This window comes from Astyanax mexicanus, chromosome 6 (assembly GCF_023375975.1).
Source record: "Astyanax mexicanus isolate ESR-SI-001 chromosome 6, AstMex3_surface, whole genome shotgun sequence".
NCBI classification, from domain to species: domain Eukaryota; kingdom Metazoa; phylum Chordata; class Actinopteri; order Characiformes; family Acestrorhamphidae; genus Astyanax; species Astyanax mexicanus.
This window is the reverse complement of record NC_064413.1, coordinates 24,862,524-24,878,575: the sequence shown is the minus strand read 5'-3', so window position 1 is coordinate 24,878,575 and position 16,052 is coordinate 24,862,524. Positions and strand designations below refer to the sequence as shown.

The 16,052-nt window shown below is 36.8% G+C and overlaps 1 protein-coding gene across 1 annotated transcript in view; it reads left to right on the top strand.

The window, feature by feature from the left end:
* Positions 1–2,392: 2,392 nt before the first annotated feature.
* The window catches only part of scn5lab (sodium channel, voltage gated, type V-like, alpha b), a 205,894-nt gene continuing 192,234 nt past the window's right edge, over positions 2,393–16,052 (top strand). Inside the window, exon 1 of the mRNA XM_049480059.1 lies at positions 2,393–2,959. The gene's annotated coding sequence lies outside the window, so the exon portion shown is untranslated. The remainder of the gene's footprint in view (positions 2,960–16,052) is intronic.

Sequence of the window (16,052 nt, the reverse complement as noted above, 5' to 3'; positions counted from 1 at the left end):
ACAAATTGTAATTCTGATTAGTAAATAACTTACAACTAATCAAGACCTTGTTCGAATTCAATGTAGATAGTGAAGAATAATATAATTAAATTGCCCTGCTGAAAAATCCTGCTGAAGGCATACTGGTCATCTAGAAGTAACATATTCTCATATTCTCACTTGTTAACTAGCTCTTGACCAGCATAGGGCATGTTATTTCTGGATGACCTGGTGGTCTTCAGATGAATATTTTGCAGGTATGCAAATTATCAAATCTCATATCTATAATAATTTTTTAGTAGTTACTTTTTACTTGTACAAATTGTAATTCTGATAAGTAAATACCTTACAGCTAATCAAAACCTCAGAATTTAGTGTAGATAGTAAAGATTTATATAATTAAATTGCCTTGCTAAACAATCCTGCTGAAGACCAACTGGTCATCCAGAAGTAACATATTTTCGTTTAACTCATTAGTTCGCTCTTGACCAGCATAGGGTATGTTATTTCTGCATGACCAGCTGGTCTTTAGCTGCATTTCTTAGCAGGTTTACAAATTATTAAATCTCATATCTATAATAAATTTTACAACGTTAACTCCAGACACATTTACAATTACTTTTTACTAGTACAGCTAACTTTGTCAGAATTCAGTTTTGATATTGAAGATTAATAGAATGAAATTACAGATATCTAAAGTGTATTTTGTATTAGTAAAAAGCCATTGTAAATATATGTAACTGGAGTTTTTACTAATAGAATTGTGGAATTGTCCTAGTAGAGTCCTAGTGGAGTCCTAGTAAATCAATGGTAACTTGTGAATAGTCAGAATGACATTAATGTGCTTCTGGTCTATTCAGACTGGAGCTATAGGTCTGTACCTCTGATATAATTGCTGTTCCAAAAGTTTTCCTGTTTTAAAGTTCTAGGAAAAATAGTTAAAAGTATTTTTTTCACTATGAAACTTCTGCTTGCCTTAAATAGTGTCATCCACATGTAATATGAAAATGGTTCAACTCACATATTTGCAACCACCCCCTGCAAAAACTAAAACTAAAACAAAATTGCAATGTTATGTTTCAATGTTATGTAAAACTGTTGTGTTTTATATGTTGGTCTTTCAAAAGTAATAAAGTAGTGAAACATTAAAAAAAAGTTTGAACATGTATTATATGTGTTTTGAAAAATGAGTGAATTATCCTAGTTGAACCATTACCTGTTAGAGGTAAAGAAATACAATGGCAGTAAACATTGATAGAATAAAAATAAAATATTTACACTGCTTTTTAGGATTTCTTTTTTTTTTATCTGTTGAATAATTAAACTGACCAGGGAATATTATTGCTGTTCCCGACAAATGAACATAACAGGAGGGTTAATATCTGAAATGAGAGCATTACAGAGATGTGTTATTTAATTTTTACTGGTAAAAACAGAGATGGACAGATTGGCTGCATCTCCTGCACGCCAGCAGCTCCTCGGTCGACAGAGGGGGTTGCAGGTTCATGTTTCAGAGCTTACAGCCCGCATGGAAATCAGCGGGAGACTACTTTTAGCTGGAGTCGCGAGAACAGTCTGTTTTACACCACTTTCAGAGAAAACACCTGGGATCATCACGAGCTCATATTTATATAAAGGAATTTATCACCTTTTAAACTAAATTATTTAATTGTACACTGAAAACACTTCACCACTCATTTAAGAGTTTAAGAGCGCGGTTATAAATGCAGAAAGAGAGAGAGAGAGAGAGAGAGAGAGAATATCGAGACCTCAACTAACCCTTTTAATATACGCTCATAATCTTAGAATAGCTAGGCTGGTTTAACTAATAAATAAATAATTAAATAAATAACTAAATTAAAATGCCCAGAATTACCTCAAATTCCTCCTTTTAATACAATATCTGCCTATACGACGTCTTAACGCTTCTTAACTACTTCTTAACTACTTTACACTACAATTAGTTAGCGGTAAGGCTAACTGAAGATGAGACTTAACGTTAGATAAAAAAAATATCGCAAATTTGTCGTCTGATATCGCCATACACGCCTCAGAAATGAGTAGCTTCCATAGTGCTATATTCAGTTCTGTGTGTATTTTACAGAACTATACGAATATAGAATATACACCGCCGTGATATTTTTTATAAAACTTTTAATAATGATGAAAACAGCGGAAAATATGAAAATAGCGTCCAGTCGAAAATGACGTTACCCGGCTATCTTATTCTCCACCTGTTTTCCACAAGGTCCGCCTCCCTGCGCTGCAATTGGCTACAAGAACCCCTCTCCTCAGTTTGATTGGCTACTAGTTCACATTTACAAGCAATGTATCCAATCACAGCGCAGAGGAGGCGGGTTGTTCCTGAAAACGGGTGCGAAAAATAAGGCGAGCGGGTTGCTCGCATTTTGGAAGCAGGTTGGCAGGGGGACTGGCAAACGTTCAATCTGCTCATGAGCGCGTGTAATAGACCGACTCTCTTTTTCGCTCCTTTGGACAAAAATTACCCGCTGTAGCCTGAAGGCGCCTGTTTTTCCGGTATTTCCTGCGAAGGCGAGCCTTCCCCCCGGTTTTCAAACCACAATCATAACTTGTTAATGTGGCGGAGTCTTTATAAACTGGGATTTACAAACAAACAAACAAACAGAGGACCAATGAGACTGAAAACTGAAGACGAGGTAGCTTGCAGGTTCTGAGTCCTGGTGTAACAGGAGGAGATTTTTTTAAAGATTCGAGCGTGTGTTTTTTTGTTTTATTTTATTGACTCTTTTAGGTTTTGACTGAAGACTGGATGCGCTTTAAACTGAGCTTTAAACTTCTCAGTCGATTGGGCTCCTCGCCGGTTTGGACGGAATGAATTTGCTACGAGGAGCTCGCTTTCTGCGCTTAAGCTACTTTGGCTTTTTTCTACCGCTCGGTGGAAATGTTTGAGGTCACTGAAAAATAAGGCTCGCTTTGGATGTAAAAAGAAGTTTCACACGTGAGTACAACACTCTCTCTCTCGGCTTATTCCTCTCTGTCGCTCTTAAATCCTCTCCAGTTTGTTTCTTCCTGCATTCTTTAAAAAACCGTGCTGTAACCGAACTTTAATTACAGTCTTCCAGTCCAGTAAATGGGGCAGTAGTTCTGTTCTGGAGTTCCTCTCAGCGCTTGAGTCAATAGTGGAACAGCTGCATCATTTAAGGTGGACTGGACTGAAGAAATTAATACGAAGTTGATATTTATACGTATATTAAAAATATTTCCGTACAAGTGCTCCATTAGTGTCAGGCAACACAATTCAAAGACAAAATATTAAATAAAGATTTTTATTTTCGTTTTAAAGCCAGGTTTAGACAAAATATGGCAAACATAGGTTAGGTAATGAGCTACAGCTGACAGGGCAGTGCTGCTGCGTTCCCCTGGTTCTGCATATAGTAGTGTTTTTCTGCTTTAGAAAAAAACACTTTTTAGCTGTATTAATTATGGTGTGTTAATGGGCTGATTAATGGGATGTACAGGAATAAGAGAAAAAAAAACTACTATAGTCTGCTGAAGAGTGAGGTGAGAAGCTTTAAAGGGGGTTTACCACTGGTTTGCTCTCCTCCACGGGTGACGGTTGCGACTGGGATATCTGCAGAAGTAACTTAGAGTCAGCTAACTATATAGTGGGTGGGATGTATGAAGCGCGTGTGAAAGCTTGGGATGTTTGGGAACCACAACCAAAATAGCATCTATCTTCATTTTATTTTTTATTTTTACTGTGTTTTTACTGTGAGGCAGCCGCGCTCGTATTTTTCACTGGTGGTCTGTTTGTGTCGTTTTAGGAGCTAAAAGGAGTTAGGATAAGTTTAGTTATTTTTTGTGCAGGAAAAAAATCCTAACAGGTGTGTAAACTAAAGAGGAAACAGAGTAAACAGCAGAAAGAATAGAAGAATAGAAGGCGATAAAAAATAGAGGAAGAGGGGGGAAGGGAGGTGGTTGTGGAGGGGTGTTTGTTGGTGTGTGTGTGTGTCTGTGTGTTTGGGGGGAAGAGGGTTCGCTTCTGTCCAAGGTCCTGAAATCCAAGACATTGCAAGGCAAAGCTGGTGTCCTCATTAGGAACTGTGGAAAGAGCTGATTTTAGACCACAGTATGGATATACAGCTTAGAGACCACTCAAAAATCATGAGTGTCTTTGCTTTTACCTAGTTGAAAACCTCTGAAATATAATCAAAAGGAAGATGAATGATTACAAGCCATCAAACCAAGCTGAACTGCTTACATTCTTGCCCCAGGAGTGGCATAAAGTTATCCAAAAGCTGTGTGTAAGACTGGTGGAGGAGAACATGCCAAGATGCATGAAAACTGTGATTATAACACCAAATGTTTCTTACACCAATGAGTTTCTGAACTCTTCTGAACTCTTTGCATTATTTGAAGTCTGAAAGCTCTGCATCTTTTTTGTTATTTCAACCATTTCACATCTTTGCAAATAAATGCTCTAAATGACAATATTTCAGAGAAACTGATTCTTAATTTATTTTCAGAGCTGTACAGTAGCATGACCTTCCTGGAGGAGTAAGAAAAGACGAGACACAGATGACTAATAAAGGATAGAAGAATTCTGATATGACCAGAATTTCTAAAAATATGTGTTTTTTTATTAATAACAAACACTAAAAGAGAGCTCTACTGAGTTTATCTTTTTAAAGTCTTTACATGTGTGTGTAATTTCACATTAATTAAATGCAGTACAGTAACACTTCTTAGTCATCTAGAACACAAATTTAAACATTAGAAACATTGAAATATCAGTAATAAAAATAATTGTTATTTTTATAAGTATTAGCAACAGCAGTAGTAGAAGATTTTTTTTATATTGTGGCTCTTCAATGTTTTTTTTTTCATTCTATCACATCATTATAAAAAACACCTGCCATTTACACCAGTGACAATACGCAAAGATTAGCTTTAGCTGCAGGACCTGCATTGTGTGTTATTAGTATGACTTTCCAGTGACTAAGCAACATCTGAGCATGTATGTCATTGTGTATCAAGCTTGTTCACTGTGGCTCACTAATAACCCCAGACTAACACGCACATAGAGTGATTCACAGTCTTCTCCATTAGAATTAAATCACCTGCAGGGAACATTGTAAAGGCTATAAAGTGCAGATGATATCTTTTATAACTCATGTCTCTCTTCTTCTCCCAGGCAGAGTGAGAGAGTGATTATGTGAGATTACTTAGGACAGGCTATGAATAATATTTCATCTTGGATCGTTTTTTTTTTTTTTATATTGTCTGAATGTTTTGTGCCGTCGAGAATAAGGTCTTGCTGCCAGCAAACCAAACACATGATATTCATCTAATTAACCAAGAAATAAGATCGTAAATCATGGTGATCAATAGCTGATTTATTGACACAAGAGATCACTTTAGCTGTCAGCTGCTGTGTAGATCGCAGACACAAGGCTGGAGCTGCTTCTTCACACATGTTCAGCATGACAATCTTACTGTGTAAAATGTAAATGGAATTATACGATGAGGACCAATAGACCAGCTAGAGGACTAGCTTTAATTCAAGTTTATTTTTAGACTTAAAAAATATAAAATAAATATGTTTCAATATATGTTCTAAATAACTCAACTACCGCAAAGTAGTTTCATTTGTATTATTTTTTTAATTTGGCATATTTTATCCAAAAACAACAACACTTGGTGCTGTTTGGGGCTGATATTCAACTGTGTGTACATGTGTGTGTGTGGCTGTGACACTGTGCGGAGGGTGTTGGGGGGTCACCTTGAAACCATTATTTGTTTTGTCACTCATAATTTATTTGTGACAACTGCCCTAATGTCACTGGCCTAGTAATCTTCTCCCGAGGCAATTCGAGACCATTTTCCCCACTGTGTGGAATCCTTCTTCATTCTCACTTAAACGCTTAAATCTTTTAATTTCTCAAACAAGTTACATGTTTAGCCTTTGAGTGGACATTTTACTGCAGCTTTCTGACATTCCATAGACTTTATACATGGCAAAGTGCTGAAACAAGCAGACATTACCCTGCTTGTTTCAGATATACATCTCTCAGTGTGACAACAATAAAGTCAGGGTATTTTGGAAAAGTTTTGGAAAAGTCAATTCTCTACAGGAAAAAAACCAACATGTTTTATGAATTTACTGTATCTGAGAAAATTGTCATATATAATGTGTCAAAATGTTTGTAAACACCTCTTCTAAGAAATGCATTCAGCTACTTTTTATGTCACTTATTGCTGACACAGATGTGCAAATGCGCACACAAAGATAAACCTAAGCCTTTTTTGGCATCATGCCTAATGTGAGGTCTGGGCCAGAGGGGCATTAATTCCTCCAGCACTGAGCTTTGGAGCAGTGGAACTGACTTCTCTGTGATGATGGTGCTCGATTCAGTACTTTTCGGATGAGTTGGTGGGAGTTGAGGATGAGACCCTGTACCTCATTTATTTATTTATTTTTTTAATATGTTAGAAGAGTCAGTTGTACCAATACTGAAGAATGGGCACATGGACACAATTATTTACATTAGAAGATGGAATAGAGGTACCTAATCATCCGTAATTCATTTGTAACTTTTATTCCTTATATAATGGATTAGGCTATTTATATTGTAATTGTTATGTTGTAATCATACAATTTGTCCACAAAGCTTTAGTGTAATAGGTAGAGCTAAACTGCTGCTGGCTGTATAATGGATGTAATACATATGTACAGTATATGCGCTGTATATGTGACATCACATAAACTTTAGATATGTTTGCACACTAACATCAAACCCTTTTCTTTAATACAGTGGAGTTACATCATTATGTCAAGAAGTCAAAGAGGGCAAAATGGAGAAGGTTTTTTTGTCTGACAGTGACAATAAATGACTTGGTTCTAAGTAACTGGCTGGATATTAGCAAATAAAACAATAATATTTTACTGGTAATTATTGTCTACAACATATTAGCAAAAAAATAAAAAACAGTAAATATGATTGTTTATTTTGTTTTGTGAAATAGTGTAAATTTCCTGCTATCATAATTTTCCCCATATCTCATACCCGTAAATAATGCATGTAAATACATAATAGCTTTACCACTCTATTGACTCTATATTCATTAGTCCAGCCCTCCATGGTGCTGTTGTACAGTTTAGTTGGTTGCTAATCAGTGTTGTAAACAAAGTGATTTCCCCGCAGTAAAAGCACTTGTCATGCTTCTGCTGTCATGTATTGACCACTGGCTCCAAGGGCAGGGTAAAATAATGATCTCTTGAGAAGGCCCCTTTTCAGTCCTTCAAGGAGAGCCGTGTTCCTACACCCGAGCTAAGGGTGTATGACATTTGTCTGTACATGCACTGAAAATGACAAATGATGGGTGACCTTCATGTCTCTCTCTCCTTAACCTGAGACGACCTGTGGTGTCTAGGGATTCGTATCCCACTTTAACTTTAGTTACTGGACCGTTTTGATCAGTGCACACAGAAGCTAGGAGGCAACATTAGCGCCTGGCCGTCCACTAATCTGGACTTTGAATGGAGCCCCAGGGGAGTGAGGAATACTAGTCTCAGGCCTTTCTTTATCTTGCTCTATTGATCAGCTTTTTCCAGTACTTTGCTGCTGAAGCTCTTTTTGTATCGGGGGCTGATAAGGAACACACAAGTAACATCCCAGTTGAGAATTTCAAACAATACTATGGTAGAACTTGAAGTTTCCATCTAGTAATTGTACAATAACATTGCATTTTAGTGACTGACACCATTGTTGTTGCAATTGGCTAAATCCTGGCTAAATTACCAAAAAAAGGGTTCCTTAAAACAACACAATGAAATAGCCTATTTTAGTAATTTAGACAACATTTTAGTACATGTCCACTAAGGAAGAGCTTTTGTAAATTAGGTTCTTGGACAGTCGAACTGTACTGTAATGAAATTTACTATAATCTGAAATAAACAACTGTCATGCTGTCCAACTTTGAGCACCAGCTGCGAGAGCGTGTTAATTCCTGTACTGAACTGCACTATGCTTCTCAAACTGATGTTAGTGGTGTTGTCTAGCTCCATTGTGCTCTGATACTACTGGGGTATCTGGTTAGTGGTGTTTAATGTATTTGCTGTGCTTACCCATGAGTACACTACATTTACATATTCTACAGTTTAGGTCAGATGCAGTTAAAAATTGCACCAATGGCTTCTGCAGCCAAATGGCTTCTGCAGCCAAAAGTGAGGAACTGCAGCCTTCTATCCATTGTGCATTGCTGAAGTAACTTGTAAAAAAATGATCATATGATCTGGTCAGCTCTAAAACCAACCAAATTTGTATCTCCATGTGACCTGAGCATCAGTGAAGGTGTTTGAGTAAAAACTTGAGTTGTGAGCACATTCTGCTTCTCACCGTCCAAGGAGTCCGTAACACATCAAATTATGTTGGAGTCTAGACTTGAGGGTGGTCAGCCCATTGTTCTGAGAATACCAGCAGCTTCTTTGTTGTGATTTCGTCACATGTTATTTTTCCTTTTTTCTAAGTAAGGGCTTCATGATCCATTAACCATCTCTACTGAGCCACAGAATTCAGTTGTCTTTTCGGTTTGTTTTTTACATCTGGTCACTTCATGCATCTTGAGACCAATCCACATAAAAAACACATTCAAGGTGAACTTGAAACAGAGTTTTAAAGAATTTTATCTCCAGTCTCGGAAACTTCAAAAGTTTTTGAAAATTAAATGATTTTTATTTGGCTCTCCTTTTTCTTTCCTAGTTTACTCTCTTTTCCTAATTACCTCAAACACTCTTCTCATAATTTTAGTTTTGACTGGACATTAAAGTAATGAAGGATGACTTTTGCTCAGTACTAGATGTCCAAGTCAAGAACCCTTTAGGAAAAGTACTTTAGGAGAGTACCTAACTGCCACTGCCTGTTGCAGTGATTTTTGATTGAGATGTTAGAAGACAGCAATTTTGTGGTCTGTAATCATCATGCTCATATGGATGTGACTTGATTGTTCCTACATACTATGAATTTACAGTCTCTCCTAAATGACTGCGAAGGCTTCAGTTGATTGTTATCTAAATAGAGCAGCAGAATCATCAGCGTGGAGAGGAAAAGTGGACAGCTTCAGGTGTCACCAGCATGCCGGGAATATTTATCTCTGCTGAAGGTATCCTTATAAACTGTCCTTGAACCTTTGAATGTGTGATTGAATGCGTCTAGTGTGCTGCGTGTTGTATGGAGCGGAGCGCAGATAAAGGTAAAGGTGCACCGCGAAGCAGAAAGGCTTTTCAATTGTGAGCCTGTCAGTCGCTTGCACAGGGCGAACTTACGAGAACTATTACAGTTTGGAGTATCAAGTCTTTCTGCTTCAAGTGAGAAACATGATCTCCTGTAGTTATTGTGTGTGCCCACACACTGATACATCGGCTGTGTTGCTCAGCTCCAGACGTGTGGCAGACTGTAGATAGACTGTGTGGGCATTTGATAATGTGTCTTGCATGGATTTTCTGTGCAGTGCTGTTTTATCTATGTACTGTATTTAATCTAAATTGCTGCATCCAGCAGGACACTTTAGCATGTTTTGTCAGTATTTTGTGTATAGGCCTATGTCCATTGTGCTGGATTAAAAACCTTTTTTGGATGGTCTTGAGCCTTAGTTGTATGACCCATAACCCAGAATACCCATATTTTTTTTACATTGTCCTTTTATTTATTTTATTTATTTAATATGAGTCATCACCTATAGCATACTATCACTGTGTTTATTGAAATGTGTGTACATTGATAAGAAAATATGTGAAACAGAGAAGGTTCAGGTGCATACAAAAAGACATTTGTAGTTTATTTAGAAAGTTCTCCACAAGATAGTAGAAGTAGCATTTATAGCGTTGGTGCGTGCCATTCAAAATTAGTGAAATACACCTGAGCCACAAAATAAAGTTTTACCTACATTCTGACTTGGCTAGAAGGGCTGAATGGTGTGTTTGAGTTAAGTTAGAAGTTCCTGACTCATAGTTCCTCACACTGCATGATTGAGAAAGTGAGAAAGAGAGAAAAAAAGGACAGACTACAGTTATAATTTAAGTTTATTTTTTATCTACTAAAGTATTGTTTAGGTCATACATCAAATTTAAAACTACATAGACTTCCATTTCTTTACATCCAGGGTTTCTTATAAAAGCACTGATGTTGATGAACCAACAGTCTGCTCACAATTGAAACGTAAAAACAGAAATGCTTCCTTTACTTTCTGTAAAAGATGGGGAGCTCTGCTCCAAAGATTATGTAAGACCCAGAACTTTGGCAGCACCTCAACACACTACACATATGCAGTCAAAGCCCATAAATTGGGTCATCACTTTCATTGAATTGGATGCTGTGCTATTATTGGAGAGCATTATGAATTACACACACAGGGATTGATTTTGGCATCCATTGCACCCTTTGCTGGCTAACACTCAAAGGGAATCACGGGCATCGCACTTGTAGCAGAGATGCAATCCAGTAGTGCTTTATCGTGCTGCTTTCCAAATCTGAAAATTAGAGGCTGGAGTTGCCAGACTTTTGTACAGAGCAGAAAGTAGTACTATACAGATGTTTTTGTGTGTATTTGTGTGAGTGCGTATGTGAGTGTGTGTGTGTGCTTATTTACATCTGAACTTGTCTGGGACACCCAGAGTAGAACAGGGCTAACTTTGACAATGTCAGCAGTAACAAAAAGTTCATGACTTTGTGAAGCTATGTGTACTGTTTTAGAGGGCAGAACATTCATTTTTTTGTTGCTGATATTCACGCACACACACACACACACACACACCAATAAGCCATAATATTTAATGCACCTGCCTAGATGTGTAGGCCCTCCTTGATTTCTCAAGCCATTAATGGTAGCATTAACTTTTTTAGTAGTTTTTGCTATAGTAGCTCTTGGGTGTCCATTACTCTGATGCCATTCATTGGTTGTCTTTCTGAAGTTTGTTGTTGGTGCTTCTGTGCTGGTTCTTTGGCTGGTTTAGATCTGTTTTGGACAGATAGATGACTCTCATAGCATTTCATATTCTTCATATCCTTTATAGTGTTTTTTTTTACAAGTTAGCTGTCTGTCTTTAGTTTGCAGGTTGCTGTCTTTTGAGCATCACCAGTCTTTTCAAAGCCAAACCCACCTTCATGTGAGTAAGAGTCAAGTCAAGTAGTCAAAAGGCTTTAATAGTACAGGTACAGTGCAATGAAATTGCGTTCCTCCAGAATCATGGTGCAACATGGAACAGCAATACATTAGACAACAAATGTGCAACATAGAACTCCGATACTACGATAAATACAGCAGACATGAGAGAATAATATACAGTACTAAATGCAATATAGAATTAGCAGCAAATATTTCAGGTTCAGTATCTGTGTGTGCTGAGTGTGTTACATCTAATTACATGCATAGATTGTGAGGCTGGTAATATCTGAATTTGTCTCCTGGGGAAAAGTCTGTTCATTTAATTTTAACCTCAGTCATGCATTTTTGGCAGTTATGTTAGCTCAGGCTTATACTAGCACACTGTTTAAGCACTTTTAGTGTGTGTACCAGTTGTCTTGTTTTGGATGTTTTTATGAAGGGAGTCACATGCTAGATAATGCCAGCTTGATCTTCATTAAGACAGTAATAACAGTCAGTTTATACAGTTCTGGAGAATGACTTTTGATATAAAAACTCACCTGAACACATGATTCCCTGATACATATCAAAAACTGTTTAAGTATTTGAGTTTAGAAAAAAGATGAGCATTGATTCTGTGTGAGAAAATTTCCAAACTGTGCTGTATACAGAGAATATTTGTTCATAGCTCCCCGTTTTTTACATAGTCAGAACATGTCTGTGTGTATTTTTTGGATGATTTGTGTTGAAAAGATAAAAAGACATCATTAAGACCACTTAAATGGCCAGGACCAGCCGGCAGCCGGCAGCCAGGCTTCCCCTGCTGTCGTCCGTTAACTTACAAATTACATTGTTTTCCCTGTAGGTACTGAATAATGAACAATGAGCTAGCTGTAAGTTGTTATTAGCCTGGGAATGTAAGAGGTTAATTTTTACTGCCTGAACAGAAAGAATGGTCTCTGTGCTCTAGCGCTGTTTTTGCTCTGTTTAGTTCTTCTGTAATCATTTAACATTGTACTCTACAGTGTAATTAGTAGGCAAGGCCTTTTTACATGTTTTCAGACAAAATGCAAACAAAGCAGGTATGCTGAGGAGGCAGGCAGAGAGGGGGGCAGCAGCACCGAGGGTGTGCTGTATGACGGTGAGAAACGCGCTTTACAGAAGCAATGAGTGTAATTAAAGAGGCGTGCTGTCCCTGTGCCACAGCGCTGAGGGGACAGCTCAAACAAGATGAATCTAAGTGGGTCGCAGGAGCACAATGCACCCCCCTCTCCACTATAGCGGGGCCACGAGTGGAGCAAATCAATGCAAGGTCTATTAGAGTCATTAAGACTGTGCCATCTCAGACCAAAGCCTCGAAAAAAGGATTGATGGTGATGTGTTTTGTTCCGTCGCGTGCCGGCCCGACTCTCTTAACCTCTCAACTCGCTTGTCTGAAGTTTAGTAGTGAGAATGTGACAAGTGTTTGTGTTTTTTATGCTACAGAAAACTGGAAAAACAGACAGTACACTTTTCTGTAATGTTCTGGCTTGGTTATACAGGTCAAATAGGTTGGGATGCACTAAATATTTGGCAACCAAAATATTCAGAACACTTACAGTGTTCAAATAAATTAAAAGCTGCATGATTTATACTGAACACTAACTAAATTATTAACTAATAAGTCATATCGCAGATTTCCTTTAATGTTTTGATTTTTTTAGCACTGGAAGCAGGCCCACTATCTCACATCTCATAAAAAAACAAAACAACTAAAAACAGTTATTTACTTTAAATACACATCAATTAAAAGATTCATTAGGGACATAATACTGGTCCATCTGTGGCATCGTCCCAATGTAAATGATCTTTATTCTGATTGGCTGTCCTGTAATGTGCCTCATTCAGCATGACCAGGCGTAATTAAACTATTGATTTAGGGAAATGTGTTGGCTTTCATGACATTAAACAAAAACAAAGATGTTAAATCCTTACGGACTGGAGAGTAAACGGTAGAGCTCTTATTAAATAAAAAAGCAAGGGAATTTGCTTATTTATCTGAGGCTTTTAAGCTGTGTTAGGAGCCGGGATTGAATAACACAGTGCAAATAAAAAGGACAAAGTGATGTAAGATGGAGAGTTTCCAAACTGGAAGCCTGAGGATACTGTCCAGGCCATTACTATGATTCACAGGGCTATCATTTAATGAAGACCATAACAAATAGCCTCATAAGTGAATTGTATTTTTCTCTATCACATTACATGAAGATAATGCCCTGAGGATATGCCAGCCCTATGAGTCTCTGCAGCCTAACAAACCACTGATTTTCACACTGTGTCTGAGACTCCTAGTGGCTTTAAAGGTGCCATAGAATGCATAAATAGATAAACACTAAAGAGTTATCATAGGTAAAAGTAAGTATGTAATTTGCTAAAAGAAGTTAGTTGATAGAATATGCTCAGATATGTTTTACAAGCTTATTTAGCACCCAGTTATTTGCCTCGTAATGAAACACATTGGTTTTCTTTTTATGATGGACACATTGGTCATTAACAGCTTAAAGGAGCAATGTAGCATGGCATAACTTAGTTTTTAGCAGCAGAATAACAAGAATATAACTGATATTGTTTATTTCCTAAATCTTACCAGATAGGGTTAATTTCCTCTCTGTGTCTTCTTGTCGTGGTTTGCATGAAAAGATACTGGATACTGAACTGCTTGTTTTTGAGTTCCCCTTCTGATGTGAGTTTAGCTTTATTTTTGATGTAGTTTTATTTGTTTTTAAGGATTCGGGTGATGACAAATGAGATTGAAAGGCTACACCACAAGGTGTGGTTCACGTAGCAAACAATTTTTACTTAACTAGCAGAATCTAGAAATAAAAAGAAAATCTCCAAAAGAAAATCAAAATGCAATCTCAAAAAATGTCCCCCAGTATCATCTATTCTCCTGAAGTGTCTGTCGCATACTACTGTGACACAGCTTTGACTAGCGCAGGCAGGAATTCCAGTTAAATAAATAATTTTTAGGGGTTTCAGAATTGATCCGTCCAAGAGCTCTGTTTTGGTTATGTTTGATTTTCTTTTAAAAAAGAAGCTTTTCTTTCATTCACCTATGCCAAGTAGCTGTGTAAGGAAAATTTGATATATCAGTGTATCGCAGTATTTTTTTTGCAACACTTTATCAATTTTTAAAACGACAGCTTTGAATTTTAATGATTAGCTTACATGTAAAAATATTGTCAGAAGGTAGTTCATTTTGTGTTGAGTTTGAACCCAGAAAACTAGAGAGCAGTGTTATACTCCTTCAGATTCTACTGTTCTGATTGCAAAAAAGAAAACTTTTAAATAACATTATGTTACAATATTTTGTAATATATTTAATCAAAATCTAAACCTGCACTATATTGAAAGAGAAAACTGACATTGCAATATTTTGCTGTTCTGCAACATTTATTGCAATATTTGAAAATACAGGAATATTTTGCTAGACAATAATGATCCAACATGTCATGATGTTAATAATGCAATCTGCGTATCAGAGATTTCTGTAAAATAAATGATACTAGCTAAATATACTCATTAATCTGAGTTCAAAACAGTGGAACAGTGTGTTTTTTTTTTCAAAGCATATAAAGTTTTATAAAACATATAAAGCATGTAGTTTATGCGATGTAACTATTGTGCATGTGTATATTGCAATATCAATGCTGAAACAATATATTGTGCAGCCCTATCGTATGGCCATGTTTTTGCCAATACACCAAACATCAAGATAGTTAATAGCTTTTTGTTTTAGAGCACCTTCAAAGCTTTACAAAGTAATATTGTTTTGTATAAGCGAGTGACGCATCTGTGCTACAGATGAAAATGTAAATTTGGTTTCCGGCACACCTTGTTTATCAACAGTTCAGCAGTAAGCAAAGAGAGTGAACATGTTAAAACTTGCTTTTTAGATTAGAGTTATGTGAAACAGATGGAGGCAAATGATGCAAACACAGTTAATTCAATACAGTTAAATTCAAATGAGCTTTTTAATCAAACATATAAACATAAAATATCAGCACAATAAAACAGATATACAGATAAATAAATAGAGAAAGCGAGACAGAAAGAGAGATTTCAGACGAATGTGTGGATAAAAGCCTTCAAACATTTAACTTGTATGAATTTCCATGAGGGGATATGACCTTTTCTCATTGTTTCCCTGCGAGGCTTGTGGAGAAGGCTGTACTTTAGCGTGACTGGCTCTCACTGTGAGTTGTTTACATGCTTCAAAACAGTGGTATATTAGAGGCACCAAGAGGGAGATTAAAATAATATAGGAGGGAATTCTGTGACTTGTATTCACAACTCAGTAATCAAGAAACGCTTTACAGTGGACAAATATTAGAACAAATATTTGAAGACATTTGTTATGCTGCTCCTTTTTTTTCACCCTTTAAATCAACAAGGTTATTATGTACAATAGCAGATCATTTCCTGTAAAAGAACTGTTATGCAGGATAATTACTAATATTTAAAGATCCTCCACCTTAACATAAAGGTTCAAAAGAGTTTTCGCAGAACAGTATGTTCGCAAGAACATTTATGTATAAAAAAAAAAACAGTTTTTCTTTGAGAGTGCAGGATATATTTATCTAGGATATAATTTTCTGTGACTCTGAGAATGCTGATAAAAGACATGTTCTGGCATTGACCATTGTGTTTGACAATGCTGGTGTTCTCTCCTGTTATAATATTCAGTAGTTATGACTCATTGGCTAATAGGAATTTTTTATATGACTGGCATTTTAATGTAATGACTCACTCTCTTTTACTCGGCAGTGGTACCCTCTGAGGGTTTATATGTGTGAATGTGTGATAGACTGATATCTGACACAAACATGAGATATCGCCTGCAAGTGGTTTTCATGCTTCACATTTTTTGGTTTAGTCAAGTCCCAGAATAGGACAGCTTTGAAAACTAA